Source organism: Excalfactoria chinensis, chromosome 4 (assembly GCF_039878825.1).
Source record: "Excalfactoria chinensis isolate bCotChi1 chromosome 4, bCotChi1.hap2, whole genome shotgun sequence".
NCBI classification, from domain to species: Eukaryota; Metazoa; Chordata; class Aves; order Galliformes; family Phasianidae; genus Excalfactoria; species Excalfactoria chinensis.
In genome coordinates, this window is record NC_092828.1 from 50,976,085 (window position 1) to 50,989,499 (window position 13,415).

The 13,415-nt window shown below is 44.7% G+C and overlaps 1 protein-coding gene across 2 annotated transcripts in view; it reads left to right on the top strand.

Annotated features, from left to right (window-relative positions):
- The first annotated feature begins 1,009 nt into the window (after window positions 1-1,009).
- The window catches only part of SGMS2 (sphingomyelin synthase 2), a 35,044-nt gene continuing 22,638 nt past the window's right edge, over window positions 1,010-13,415 (top strand). Inside the window, exon 1 of one of the 2 annotated variants that reach the window (XM_072334164.1) lies at window positions 1,010-1,097. The gene's annotated coding sequence lies outside the window, so the exon portion shown is untranslated. Of the gene's footprint in view, window positions 1,098-4,267; window positions 4,751-13,415 lie in introns of those variants that run through there. The other variant, XM_072334163.1, reaches the window with a different exon arrangement.

Below are 13,415 nucleotides of genomic sequence, written 5' to 3' on the forward strand. Positions count from 1 at the left end.
CTGTGCTCATACTGTTTCTCCCAAAGACTTGTTTCATATGAGCAAAGCCTTTATTCCAATGATACCGTGTACAGAAAGAGCTCTGAATAATAGAATGGTTTGGGTTAAGGGGATCTTACAGACCATTTAGCCCCACCCTGTGCCATGGGCTGGGTGCCCCCACCAGCCCAGACTGCCCAGCACCCATCCAACCTTGGGCACCTCCATGGATGGGGCACCCACAGCTCTGGGCAGCAGTGCCAGCACCTCACCGCCCTCTGAGTAAAGAATTTCCTCTGCACATCTAACTTAAATCTCCTATGCAGTGATTTGGTACGCACTTATTTTTAGATAGACAATCAATTTTTGGCTTCAGTAGTATGGAGACCGTTAAACATTTCTCTTATTTCACAGCTTCTAAAGCACTTTAGATAGTCCAAACACTAAAAGCATTCCCAAAGCCAAACAAACAAACAACACTCCCACCCAATACAGGAGGAAAATAACAAACAAAAGACATGGGAGTATCCAAAGGAAAAAAAAAAATAAAGCAGCATGACTTTGTGATACAGCTTTTCCTGGTTTTGTAGCTGCAGTGCTGAGAAGGAAACGCAAAGGTTTTGTTGTTTGTTTTTCCCAGTTCTTGCTTTGCTTCTAAGAAGATCACCTTCATCCTAAATCCGTGTTTCAATTTCCTATATGCTTTAGTAGGGAATGTAAGTTCAAGCAAAGCTTGAGCATTTAATTTCCCCCCAAAATTACACGAGGATGTTGTCCAGTAACGTATAAACTCCTGAAAACCCTAGTAAAACCGCAGCGCTTCTGCTCCGTTAATTTTGGTAACGACAAGAGTCAGCACAGCTGATCTTTGAGGCACACAAACCGCAAGAACCACTGAGCGCAACAAACAGCCCGTGGCACGCTTGGCAGGGTCCAGCCCCTGCCCGACCCCTCCCGGAACCCGCCCAGCACCTGAGGGCGGAGCACAGCACACCCCCCCCCCCTCTCCCCTCCGACCCGGCCCACCCCGCCCCGCTGCCGGCTCGGCGGGCGCCTGCCGCCTCCTTTGAAAGCCGGGCCAGGCGGCGGGGTAGTTGGGCTGCAGCATGAGGCCGCAGGTGAGCTCGGGATGTGTTGTTTGCTTTGCCTGGGGGGGTCTTTCCTAAGGCTTTAGGGCACATTAAGCTCGCTTTGCTCAGTTGCGCAGAAGTTAATCGGAGTTCTCAAAGTTTGTGCGCTTAGTGGAGTTTGCCTTAATAACCTGCTGTTTTTCAATGGGTAATAGTGTTCTTTCATTTGGGTTTGGCTTCCACCGGCTTGCTGGGGGAGGATTGCTACCAGGGAAGCTGAAAATGCGGTTGCCAGTTACTTCCTAAGGCCCAGGCTGTGATAGCAAGGCAGGGTCGTATGCTTCTGAGCTGTCGTTCTTGGGAAGCAGCAATGGGAAAACTTCTTGTACAGTCCTTATGGCTTGTCTGCTTCTTTGGTTGCCTGTCAAAATACAGTGATATTATTAATGGTGAACCTCTAAGGCAAGGTATGTTTTGTTGGTGGCGGCGTTTTTCCTCTTGTGTGTTCTAAAGTCCTTGGTAATAAGGAGGAATTAATGAACTGATTAAACAAAACCTCCCTAGAGACTGAGAACTCATCTCCTCTCTGAAAAGTGGCACTTCTCAAAGCTTGAAAACTTACTTTGTGAAGCACCGTTCAGTACTCTGAGTGTGAGCTGTTGAAGAATCTCTTTGTGAGTTGATCTCTTATGTGTGTTTGGCTTTATTTCATAACTGATTGGGAGTAATAACTATGGAGTTGCCTCATCTGTTTCAGGGCAGGAGTCTCAGCTCACACCTCACTAGATAGGAGGCTCTTGTGAGAATCAGGGTCTGGAATACAGTGTCAGGCCTGTGTAGAAGCAGTGTGCAGAATTACCCTCATTTATGTGCTACTTGAAGAAAAATGAACATGACCTATAAGGGATCCTATGGGGGGGGCATTATGGGACATCCATGTGGAACAGCTGTATGTTTCAGTCTGCCCTTAATGCAGCTGTCATAAAGGCTACAAGTACATGTGAACTTAGAATGTGTATGTTCATACCACACACTAGTTCTGAAACTACTTAGATAGGGAAGAACTGTGTATCTCTTTAGTATGTCTGTCTTGTGCATAGATGTCTGATGTAGCTTAGGTATGCAAGTAGGCTTTCTCTTTTCGTGCTGGTGTTTACTCTTTCTATAAACTGTAAGGTTAGCTTGAACCAGAAATTCCTATATGGCTCTTACTCCTGCCCTGCCCCTTGATCTCCCTCCTGCAGGCCCAGCTCTATCCCACGGCCCTGAGTAGGGTTCTGGTGGTAGCTGCCTTTGAAAACTGCCTGGGTATCTCTTTAGAAATAGAACTTTAATGCACGAGCTGGCTGTGCTCTTTTATAGAATTACCGTTTCCAATAATACCCCCGCTGATCTCGTGAGAAGGATAAATAAATAAACAGTAATGAAAAAGATGCTGGATTTGTTCCAAATGAAATAGAACAGCGATTTTTCTTCTCAAATCTCTCCCCCTCTCTCCATCTTGTACTTGGGTTGGGGCAGAAGGGGACACGATCTGTATCTTGATCTCCTCGTGGAACTTTTTTATGAGTACGGTTTCCCTCATAAAACTGTTCCATCGTTCTGAAAGATTGTTCTCTTCCTCCTTATTTCCATTCTGAAAACAACCTTTTTGAAGCTAATCTTGTTACTATCAAATAGCGATCGAGAGGTGTACTGCTAAGTCCCCTGCTGAGTTCTGTGACTTTACAGACGCCCCCCTTGCATAGCAGCAGGCCTTGAGATTAAGACTCCTGCAACCCAGTAGGTGCTGATGCCAGGCTTCCCTTCCTGGGTGCACCCTCATGGCTGAGCTGTGCAGCACTCAGCTGCTCACCCCCAGGGATGGGCTGGGTGCCCCTCACAGGGTAGCGGTGTTCCCTTTCCCGCTCTCAGGTGCGGTGTTTCAAAGAATAATGTTCTAAACTAAGGCAAGGACAGCACTTCATGTATGTCTATATTTATTATAAATGACGGCCAGTAACTTTTCCCTTTTTTTCCTTCTGACCTTTGGTTTTAAAGGGTGTTTTGGAATTTAATAAGGAAGGATCAGAGGAGGGCAGGAAGAACCCTCTGTCTAGAATTTGCTTGATGCCTTTGCCTGTAGGAAAACAAAATGCATATAATTTACCCCATGACTGTAGCTTGTACTCTGCTACTCGGTTAGCTGTTGCACAGCATCTTCAGTTAAAACCCGCCTCTGCAAAGATGCATGCAACTAGGTATGCAGTTAAGCTTGGGCATGTGTCTTTGTAAGGGTTTGGGAGCAGTCCCCCAGTTTCTGTGCAGCTTCTGCTGTTTAGGTCTGGGTAAAGGATGCATTGCCCAGGAAGTGGGTAATAGGGAAGCGGGTGGCGGAGCAGGTGGTTAAGGAGGATCGCTGTGATGTACAGGATAGGATTCTTTGGTTTGCTGCCACAGGTGTATGCGTGTCCGTCTAGCAGTGGAACAGCAGCAGTCTGCTTATGTTGCTTATCTCATAACATGCCACTCACATTAGGCCTGCAGAAGGGAATGCCTAAAATCCCACTGTCCTATGTATCCCTATGTATCCCGTTGGGGTTGGGTCCAGCTGGCGTTCCCCTGCCCGGCTGCAATAAAGCAGCACGCTTCTTCCCCGAGGATCTTCTGGAAAGAAGCTCGGAGCGCTGCCAGGTGCGGCCGTGCCGCGGGGCAGGCCGTGTCCGCCCGGTCACCGCTGCCTGCCGGAGCTCGGCGGCCGCGGGGCAGGTGTACTGCGGCCAACGCCAGTTTCGGTGTGGGCGAGCCGCCCATTTCCCCCGCCCCCATTGATCACATGCCTGCCGCGCTGGAAGGCTCCCAACAGAATGATGTGGAATGTTTTTTTTTTCATTGCTATTTTTTGGGGGGGGGGGTGGGGGGTTGTTTTTAACGCCGGCGTGGCCAAACGGGGGCTTCCCACGTCACTCGGCCTTCGGCAGCTCGGGTGCCGGGAGCCGAAGTTCCGGCAGAGCCGCTCCCCGAAGGCGCGGGGGGCTCCGCGCTCCCTGCGGCTGCCGCTGGGCCCGCCCGTCCCCTCCCGGCGCGGCGGTGGGGGGATCGCGCGCGCGCAGAGGCGGCGCCGGCACCACCACCACCGTTAGCGCGGGGGCCGGGCGGCGGCCGCGCCGGTTTTTCCGGCCCGCGGCGCGGTGAGTCACCGCTCGGCGATGGGGCGGGCGGGGGCGGGAGTGCGGGAGCCCGAGTGATGTCAGGGGCGAACGGCGAGCATGAGGCCGACGGTAACGGCCGCGGCAACGGCCGCTGCGCGCTGCCTCGAAGCCGCCTCCGACAGCGGCGGCGCTGAGGCGGCGGCGGGGCCGCTCTGCCGAGTGCCGCCTCCCTGACGCCCTCGGCGCCGGGCCGCTCGGCCGGGGAGGAGAAGCCGAAAGAGAAGGCGGAGGGGCGGCGAACTTTTCCCGCTGCCCGCTGTGGGAGTGTCCGGCCGCTGGCGGAGCCCCGGGGTTCGCGGCCGCCTCCGGAGGGGGAAGTGCCCGCAGCGCCGCTCCGGTGAGTTGGGAGCGGCACAGGTGGAGGAGCGCGTCGTGCCGCAGCGGGGAGCTCCGCTTGGACCCGGTCCTGCGCTGCCGCCTGCGTGCGGCTCACCGGAGAGACGCCCTCGGTCTGTTGTGCCGAAGAGGCCCTCGGCGGCAGGGAGAGCACCCGCGGGGTTCCTCGTGGAGGTACGTATGCAGGCGGCGCGCCCGGCTTACCGCCGAAACTGAGTGCTTGAGGTGGGCACCGCGTGCCCGCCCCATAGGGCTGAGGGCTTGGGAATGCCTGATGCCAGCTCTGCGAGGTCAGGGGTCGGTGTCGCTTCGTAGCGGTGTAAAGATGCGCGGCTGTAGGCTGGCCGATGCTGGCTCCACCGAAGCCAGGCTTCAACTTCATGAAGTGTAGCTGAACTTTACTTCTTGCCTGGGTGACAGGGTACTTTTCCACCCGCGCTGCGTGGCTTGGTCTCGGCTCAGAATCTGTGTGAAAAGTAGTTCATCTCCTGGCCAGGCTTAAGTAAACAAATCCTAGAATACAATGTGGACGAGCTGTTGTTCTGTTCAAACTGTTCCTGTTTATTTGCTTTTTCTTTTTTAAAGGACGCCTTTTCAATGGTTGATCTCTCTCCTTGAGCTACTAAGCTTTGTATGAGCTAACAGCTGTTAACTACACAGGTGGATGTCAGATTATCATACACAGTTCAATTTATGCTTCTTTCTGAGAGCCGAGGGCTTATGGGAGTGTTGCTGAGCTTTACTCTAAGGTGTATTTATTAATTAGTTTGCAGAAAGCCTGAATTATTTGGCGTTTGTTTTTAACGCAGTTTATGTCTGTTATTGAAGTAGGTGTTTTTATTTAGTTACTTTGTAAATGAAGCTTAACTTAGCTGATTGAGGACTTGTTTTACCGGAGTGATCAATGTGATTACTTCCATCCTTTTTTCTTTTGGCATTGGGTTTATATTGATTTTCAGTAGGGAAAGGTGTAATCAAAATGTGATTTCAAAGGACGCGCTTGTCTCAGTCCTTCTGAAGAGTTCGTTCACACATAGTGTGAATGACATGTGCAGTCCCAAGAATTATTTGGGGAAAGTTAAAGTAAAAGGAGGAAGCAAGTTGAGTAGAATTGTAAGGTGATGACAGTAGTTTGTAGATAGAGCTTCCTAATGAGATTGGACTGTCCTTGAAGTGAACTCAAACAGAAATCAATAGAAAAATGAGAATTTGAGGTGGGCAGAAATTGATTTATTTATTTATTTTCCTTTTATTCTCAGGCTGGTAATCTGAATCCAGAGTAACTTTATGTACCTCTGTATTTTAAATAATGAGCTATGGCTGGCATGTTGATGGGCATCTATTTCCTGGATGGTGAAAGCACCTTGTGTTTAATGGTGTAAGATAGGAAAGTGGCTCTGGCAATCCTGTTTTCATGAGCTACTTACCATATGAATTTAAAACTTGCTCTTCTAAGTAGACGTGAGAGGTATAGAGTTATGTATGTAGTGCTATAAAAGGCTTCCTTCTTCCATATCAATTTGAAGAAAAAACCCACAAATCTCCTCTCCCTGTCTCTAGGAGAGCTGAATGACGGAAGTATTTAGCCTTCTCTGTGTTAGTATACCCAATAGATGCATAAAAGCTGGCATTGTACTGATTTTTATCTTGAGGAATTAGTTAAAAAAATAAAACTGGAACAAGTGATGGACTTTAAAAATAAGCAGTTCTTCTGTTTGCAAGGATGAGGAGATGTTGAAGAAGGCTTTAAAAGAAATGTTTCCTCATAGAAAACAACTTTGAAAATGCAGCTATTTGTAACAATTTGGATTTGTTTTCTGATTTTGATGGGCTATTGACCTACAATGGTCTTTGATACTATTTGTGGGGAGTGGACAATACAGATGCTGTTAGGTTTTATTTAGTATGGGTATGGTATTGCAGTAGTCTCAACAGATGCTGGGAAGATTAATGCAACACTAGATCTACTGTGCCCAGAAATCTGTCTGCTGGGAGGATGGAAGGTTTGTACCATGGACACCACTGTCCCAGAAGATGCTGCGGGACACTGAGCATGTCAGGCACCAAGACACTGCTGTCTTAGTAGATGCTGAAGGTCTTAAGGCCTACCAATGGGAAAGGTTTATCTAGTACAGGTAGCTCTGTTTTGTGTAGTCTACACCTGTTCAAAAGACATCCCTTTAAAAGTATTGAACCCTACTTTTCAGTAAGGCCCTAAAACCTTATTTATTCAGATGACTCCTGTGCCAGGCTGCTTGCTTCGCTGCTTCTTTCCCTGGAATAGCTGTTATGTGAGGACGTGTAATACAGAGAGTAAAGTACTTCTGATGAATGCAAGTGGTTTTGGAAGTCTACTATGTAGTTACTGAACTCTGATGGACAAAACCCCTTTCTAAAACCAAATCAGGTTTAGGAGAACTCATTGTCCTCTAGGTAACATATGCTGTATCTTTAACAAAAGGGAATTGCTGTGCCTTCAGGGCATGCTAATGGTACCCAAGGTAAGCTTCCTGCCTTACTGTGCTTTGACCCTTCTAAAATATGTAATGTCAATTATAGGTCCTCTGGTTTGCAGTCTGGCATAAAAATATCTACTTTTAATCTGCTCTATGAATGAGGAAATTAAGTAGTTTGTCAGAGGTTCTGAACTGGTGAGTTAATCATTGAAAATACAGCGGTTCTTAATAAAACACTGGGTTTAAATTGAAAAGGAGGAAGTTCTGGAAAACTCAATTGAATTCATGAAATTTAGATGCCCGTTACAGTAAAAAAATAAAAAATAAAAAAAAAAAGTACTCAATACTTAACTGTATGATTGTCTAGATAAAATATTGTTTCCCACGTGTATAAATACAGATAAGAGCATCCTGTTCACTTGCAGGCGTCTGGGCAAAAAGCAGATCTCCTGCTTTCATTCAGTTTATGTATGTTAGTTTGCCATAATGTCTGTTTCAAGGACAACCCACTAATTCTTCATAGACTCGGTGAACAGAAACTTGCTTGCTGCTATCAGCGGACCTGTGATACTTCCAGAGGATGAGTTTTGCTGGCACACAACCAGTGTCTTAATAGCACTTGCTTTTAGAGTTCACCTTTAGCTGCTCCCTTCTGTAGCATTCTGTCTCCTTTTATCTCTGTGTACAGGGATTTCCTTAAGGCTGACTCCCTTACTGCGATCCTAGGCAACGCAGTGAGCTTTACGCTAAGCAGTGTGGTGTTTGCACATCTATGGTTACCGATGCAGAGTGGACTAGTGTTGTTAGCCTGTTCCTTGTTGAGAAAAGGTGCTGAGGCTCTTGGACGCAGTGCTGAATGTTTTGGGAAGTTGCATCCATGTAACAAATTCAAACTGAACAACTCCTACAGAGCATTCACAGGCATTTGGCTAAGAATGGCTGAACCTAAAATGGATTCATTCAAAATTAATTTTGATTTAGCACTAATAAGTCCAGAATTTGTAAATGAAATGTGTAGACTTGAATTTGTAGTCTTCTGTAGCCTTAACAGAGCACAGGACTGTCTGGCCTCCAGCAAGTCTCTGGCAGAGACCTGTTTAGAACGCAGAAGGGGGGATGGTTTTAAATCGATGCAGGGGAGATTTAGGTTAGACATCAGGAGGAAGTTTTTCACAGAGCGTGATGTCATACTGGAACAGGTTGCCCAAGGAGGTTGTGGATGCCCCATCCCTGGAGGCATTCAAGGCCAGTCTGGATGTGGCTCTGGTCTGGTGGTTTTTGAGGTCCTTTTCAACCCAGGCCAGTCTATGATTCTGTGGACTTTTAAGATTTAGCTTAGAGCCTTTGGCAAAAGGCAATGGTTTTTTTTGTTATTAAAGTGCTATTACAAGTGTCTTGGCATGTTACCTCCCCATTATTTCTTTCATAGAGCACCTGCATCCATGGAAATCCTTTATTAAGAAGTCATCTGCTTTTACTGTTCATGTTCTGGTTCAAGTAAGCTGTTTTTTTTTTCACTTTGTATTTTTAGTGCTCTCTCTTTCCATGCCGAGCCTCTTAGATCTTCAGCTGTTGTGTGAGGAGAGCTGACTAACTTCTCACAGTTAGTTATGTGAAATGTACATAACAGCAGCAAAATATTTACTTGTGCACACACCCAGGTTCATGCTTGTGTGTGCTGACGTGCTGGGTGAATGGCTAGTGGAGCAGTTCAGATTCTCCTTGTTTGAGGAACAAAACTTGGTGAAGAGAAAACAATGGGCACGCCTTAGTTTTTAATTGCCTTCCATATGGAGGACGTGGTACATTGTATGCCTGGTTGATATTCCTAATACATTTCAGCAGTAATTACTGCTCATCTGATTCTTGTCCTTCCCCCACATCAACCTTGTAAATGGGAAATGGCGCTTGCTGTTTGTAGATGCTTTATAAGGGTGCCAAGTACCACTGCCCATGTCTCAGTTTGAGGCTGAACACAGGCTGTATTGAAGCAAACTGTTCCCATCGCTGCTGCTGCCTCAAAAGGACATTTAAAAAGCTGGAATGCCGTGTTACTGTCTTAGCACTGCTGAGAACATGTTTAATGTAGTATTGTAGGATTTTGTCATCTGATTCTCTGCCAGTTATTCTGGTTTAAGTTTGTGTATTGTAATTTCAACGTAAAAATAAGCCTTTAAGCTGAAGATTTAGCAACTGAAGGAACTGGGGCTGTTTAGTCTGGGGGAAGAGGAGGCTGAGGGGAGACCTTATTGCTGTCTTTCATTACCTGAAAGTCTCAACAATGAGAGCATGGCTGGTCTCTTCTCATTGGTGACAGGATGAGGGGAAATGGCCTCAAATTGCACCTGGGTAAGTTTAAGTTGGATATCAGGAGAAACTTATTTATGGAAAGGGCTGTTAAGTACTGGAATGGGCTCCCCAGGGTGGTGGTTGAGTCACCATCCCTGAATGTGTTTAAAAACCGTTTGGATGCCATGCTCAGGGACATGATTTAGAAGAAGGTTGTTAAAGTTTGGGCAGTATGGTTAGGTTGTGGTTGGACTTGATGATCTTAAGGTCTTTTCCAACCTGAGCAATTGTATGATTCTGTGATTTTTTGGAAGTGTCCTTTTTTTTTTTTTTCCCTTTAGCTCAGCGTTGAGAGAAATTAACAACTGTAGATGTACTTTAGAGCAGTTTGTACTTCTAGTAACCTATCTACTACAGGTGTGTATAGAAGCTATTAATGTCTTAAGAGTGCCACATGTAGCTGAGAAGTGTACGTGTAACTTTTAGTTCCTGTGTTTTAGGACACTGGCAAAATTCATACGTGTTCTTTTATAGATTAGTGTAGTATTATGTAAATAAGGATGCTGTGTTTGAGTTATAACAAAACCTTTAACAGTGCTGTTGTTGCATGAAAATAAACCAACCCTTTACTGGATTTCACTGAGTTTGTACAATGATTGGGGTATGTTACTTGACAAGAGTTAATTCCCATCTTCTGGCATAGCCTCTACAAGACCAAGTTGTTTATTATGAGTGCAAAACCTGACTTTATTTGGTGAGTACTACAGCTATACTTGCTCATCTGTTCACTGAAGAAGTGTGGATGTTCAGCCTGCTGTATTTTCCTGGAATTACTTTGTTTCAGTATATATGTGTACTTTTTTTTGGGGGGGGAGGGAAAGACAACGAGAAATGACTGCACAATGGGAAGATACGCCAGCAACTCAAGTTGGTCTTCCAAAGCGAAGCTGTTTCTGTCCTGTGAGAAGGAATGCTGTCTGAAATAGTCTGAATCCCATTTTTACTACTAAAAGCAATCATGCAAACAGCTTTTCAGTAATTCTGTTTTTCCAGGAATGTTAACTTTCATGATGAACTTCAGTGTTGAGAGGAAGGGCTGTGCCCCTCCATTTGGCTATGAAGCAAGGAACATTAACAACATTGGTTCTTCTAATGTGCTCTAATAGCAAATCTAGGCATGGACAGGAAGAGAGCTTACTGATGTGTGCTTCTGTACCCCGCAGTGGCTGTATCCTGTGTTTGCAGACGTTTCTTCTAAAATTCATCATCTGAGCAGTGTTTACCAAATAACTGAATGCTACACATGCTGTGATACTAAATGAAATGCACCCTCAGCCGAGGACAGCTTTTTCAGTGGTAACCATGGTTGTTAACTTCGTCTGTGCAGTTCCTAAAATATGGCTAATTTATCCTTATGTGTGCAAGTAGACATAGTAATGATGACTAGTCATATTTCTTTAGTGTGGAACTGGTCAGTGTAAAGTAAGATAAAATAACATCTACAGTAGAAGCCCAAGCAACTTGCACTGACTTTTAAAAGTTAGAAAGATAAATGAGATGCACCTTGGCTGACCAGCCACAGGACAAGGCAGATGCATGTCAGATGCCAAAGCTGAACTAGTTAAAGGAGTTTTCATCTCTATTGACAGTCTAAACATTGCTAGAATGAGAAGTGTAATTTTTCATTGGTACATAAAGCTGTTTAAAAAAAAAAAAAGGTTATTTGACAGATCATAGTCAGCTTTTTGCTTTCCAGGGTATGCTGCATTCTAGTCACTGCACAATCACAGCAAGATAAGTAGCTGTCTGACTTGGTTTCACTCTGCAGGATAAATGCTTCTACAACTCTTCTATTTTGTTTTTGTTTTTAAACGGGGCTTAGTTTATTTTAAACTTTGTCTTAAGCATCTTTGATTTTGGACCCTTTGATTCTCTTCCAGTCACATGGCACTGACCAATCAAACGAAGTGAAGCTAGGACATAGACAGGAGATTCTGAGGGTGAGGGTTGAAGGCATGTGGTGAAGAAAGGACATGGCTCTGCTCTGTCTTGTTGCATTAAAGACAAACTCTAAAACATTTTTTTCCTTAGCCACAACTTTTTGAAGCATGTGTGTATTTCTTATTCTCTCTCTGTCCTGTAATGTAACCAGTGTTTAGCACTGCAAGCCTTCCTAGAACATGCTTAAAGCAATGCAGTTTATTAAAAATTGGATTGTGTAATATGCAAAGAAAGTTGTTGCTTATGGAGGCCTGTATTTGTAAACATTAGGACGTTAGCAAGAGAAATGCTGTAATTAGGGTTCACAGAGTTTGCTCAAATAGCTACATCTTGATTAATCTTTAACATCATTATGAAAATGCGTAATGCCATTTTAATGAGTTTTATTACTCAGCAAATGTTAGAGTGCCATTAGGTAGCTTGTAGTTTGGTCACTTGTTGCTAAAACAAAACATACAGAAAGTCTATTTATGTATCTGTAGCAATATTCTGTAGTGCTTTCAGTTAGAAGCTCAAATGTTGAGGCTTGGTGAGAACCTGAGTTCTTGCTGGAAGATATCTCAGAATGTGTGTATAAAGTATTTGCTGTTCTGGTGTCTGAACACGCTCAAATTGTACAGTGAATTCTGACCTGAGCCCTTGGGGTGACTGCCTCGATTGATTCCTTGTGGAATATGGGCTCAGTTTGTGTGAACGTGGTGCCTGTGCTTCTGTCTCATAGGAAAACAAGTGAATAGGTCTTGATTCTATCTGAACCAGATTCATAAATCTTACTGACAGACATGGGAAAGCTTTGAGATGCAGAGAGCTTTCTCTGAATAGTTTTGTTTCAGAGCAGGGCAGTCAGTTACTCAGTTTGAACTGTTTCATTGTTGAAGATGGTATGGCTTTCTTGAGCACGTGCTTTAGTATAACCAAGGAATGTAGGATGAAATGCTAGTGGTTTTGTAAGCTGTCTTTGCCTCTAAAGATGAGGCACTTCTATGCTTATGACCAGCATATCTAAGTCTGCTTCAAAAATTAAGGCTGCTCACAATGCGCATTATTCCAAAGGAAAGGAAATCAGTTTTACTTGGTGGCTGGATGTGATTTTTTCAGGCTTGACATTGATTGTATCCTTAGTGTTATTTGTCTTGAATGGGATGCTGAAAGATGGGGATTCACCTGGGCAATTTTAAGAAGGGATAGTCCATCTGCTGTAGAACATAGTTGCTGATTTCTGAAGGACTTAAATATGTGAGTCTTAGTTTGTATGTTGTGCCAGTACAGCAGTTTGCATTCCCTGTGACATGAAGTTGTTTTTCAGATGGCTTCTTTAAGGTTTTTTAAGTGTGTGCACGCTATTAAAAGAGCTTCTAGTTATTCTTGAAGGCATCCAACAGAAAATGTTTTCTGACTTGAAAGTCAAAACACCAGGAAGAAATAAAAATAGATTAACGACTCTGGGCCTTTGAATAAACTTAATTCCATTAATTTAAAAAGGCAAATCCCACAGTCTTACCCATAAGTAATTTGTGATCAACTGTCTTTATATGGAAATTGAATTGCATGAAATACATTTCTAAGTTGATGTTGGCCTGAGGCACGAATTCAAGTTGCATGGCCCAGGCATCCTGGAGGAACTCACTTCAGTTATTATTGTTGCTTTGAGGGAGCAATGTAATCTAGGGTGGGATTTATTAGTACTGCAGCATCATTTCTGCTTCTAGTTAAATAAAGGATGCCTTTGTGGATGACAGCTTGGCTGTTTTCTTAGGCTGCCCCAGCTGCTGCTGGTGTGTTAAAACAGATCTGAGATATTAGGGTAGCAGTTTAATGTGCATGGGTCTCTTCCTAATTTGCATTAGAGCTTTTGTTTCATTTGCAATACCGTAATTGCCAGCATGAAGATATTTTGTCCATTGCGCAATGTAGTTGATGTTCAGGTATGTGATGTTATCCTTGCCATGTTGTGTTACTGCTAAATAATGGGAGCATTAAAGATGAAATTGAAAATCTGGCAACAACTTCAGATGGTGACTGTCAGTTGAAGTTGGCTCGGCCCACGATCAAGTCAGTAAGAAGCTCCCTTTGTGCCCTTTGCCATCGTGTAG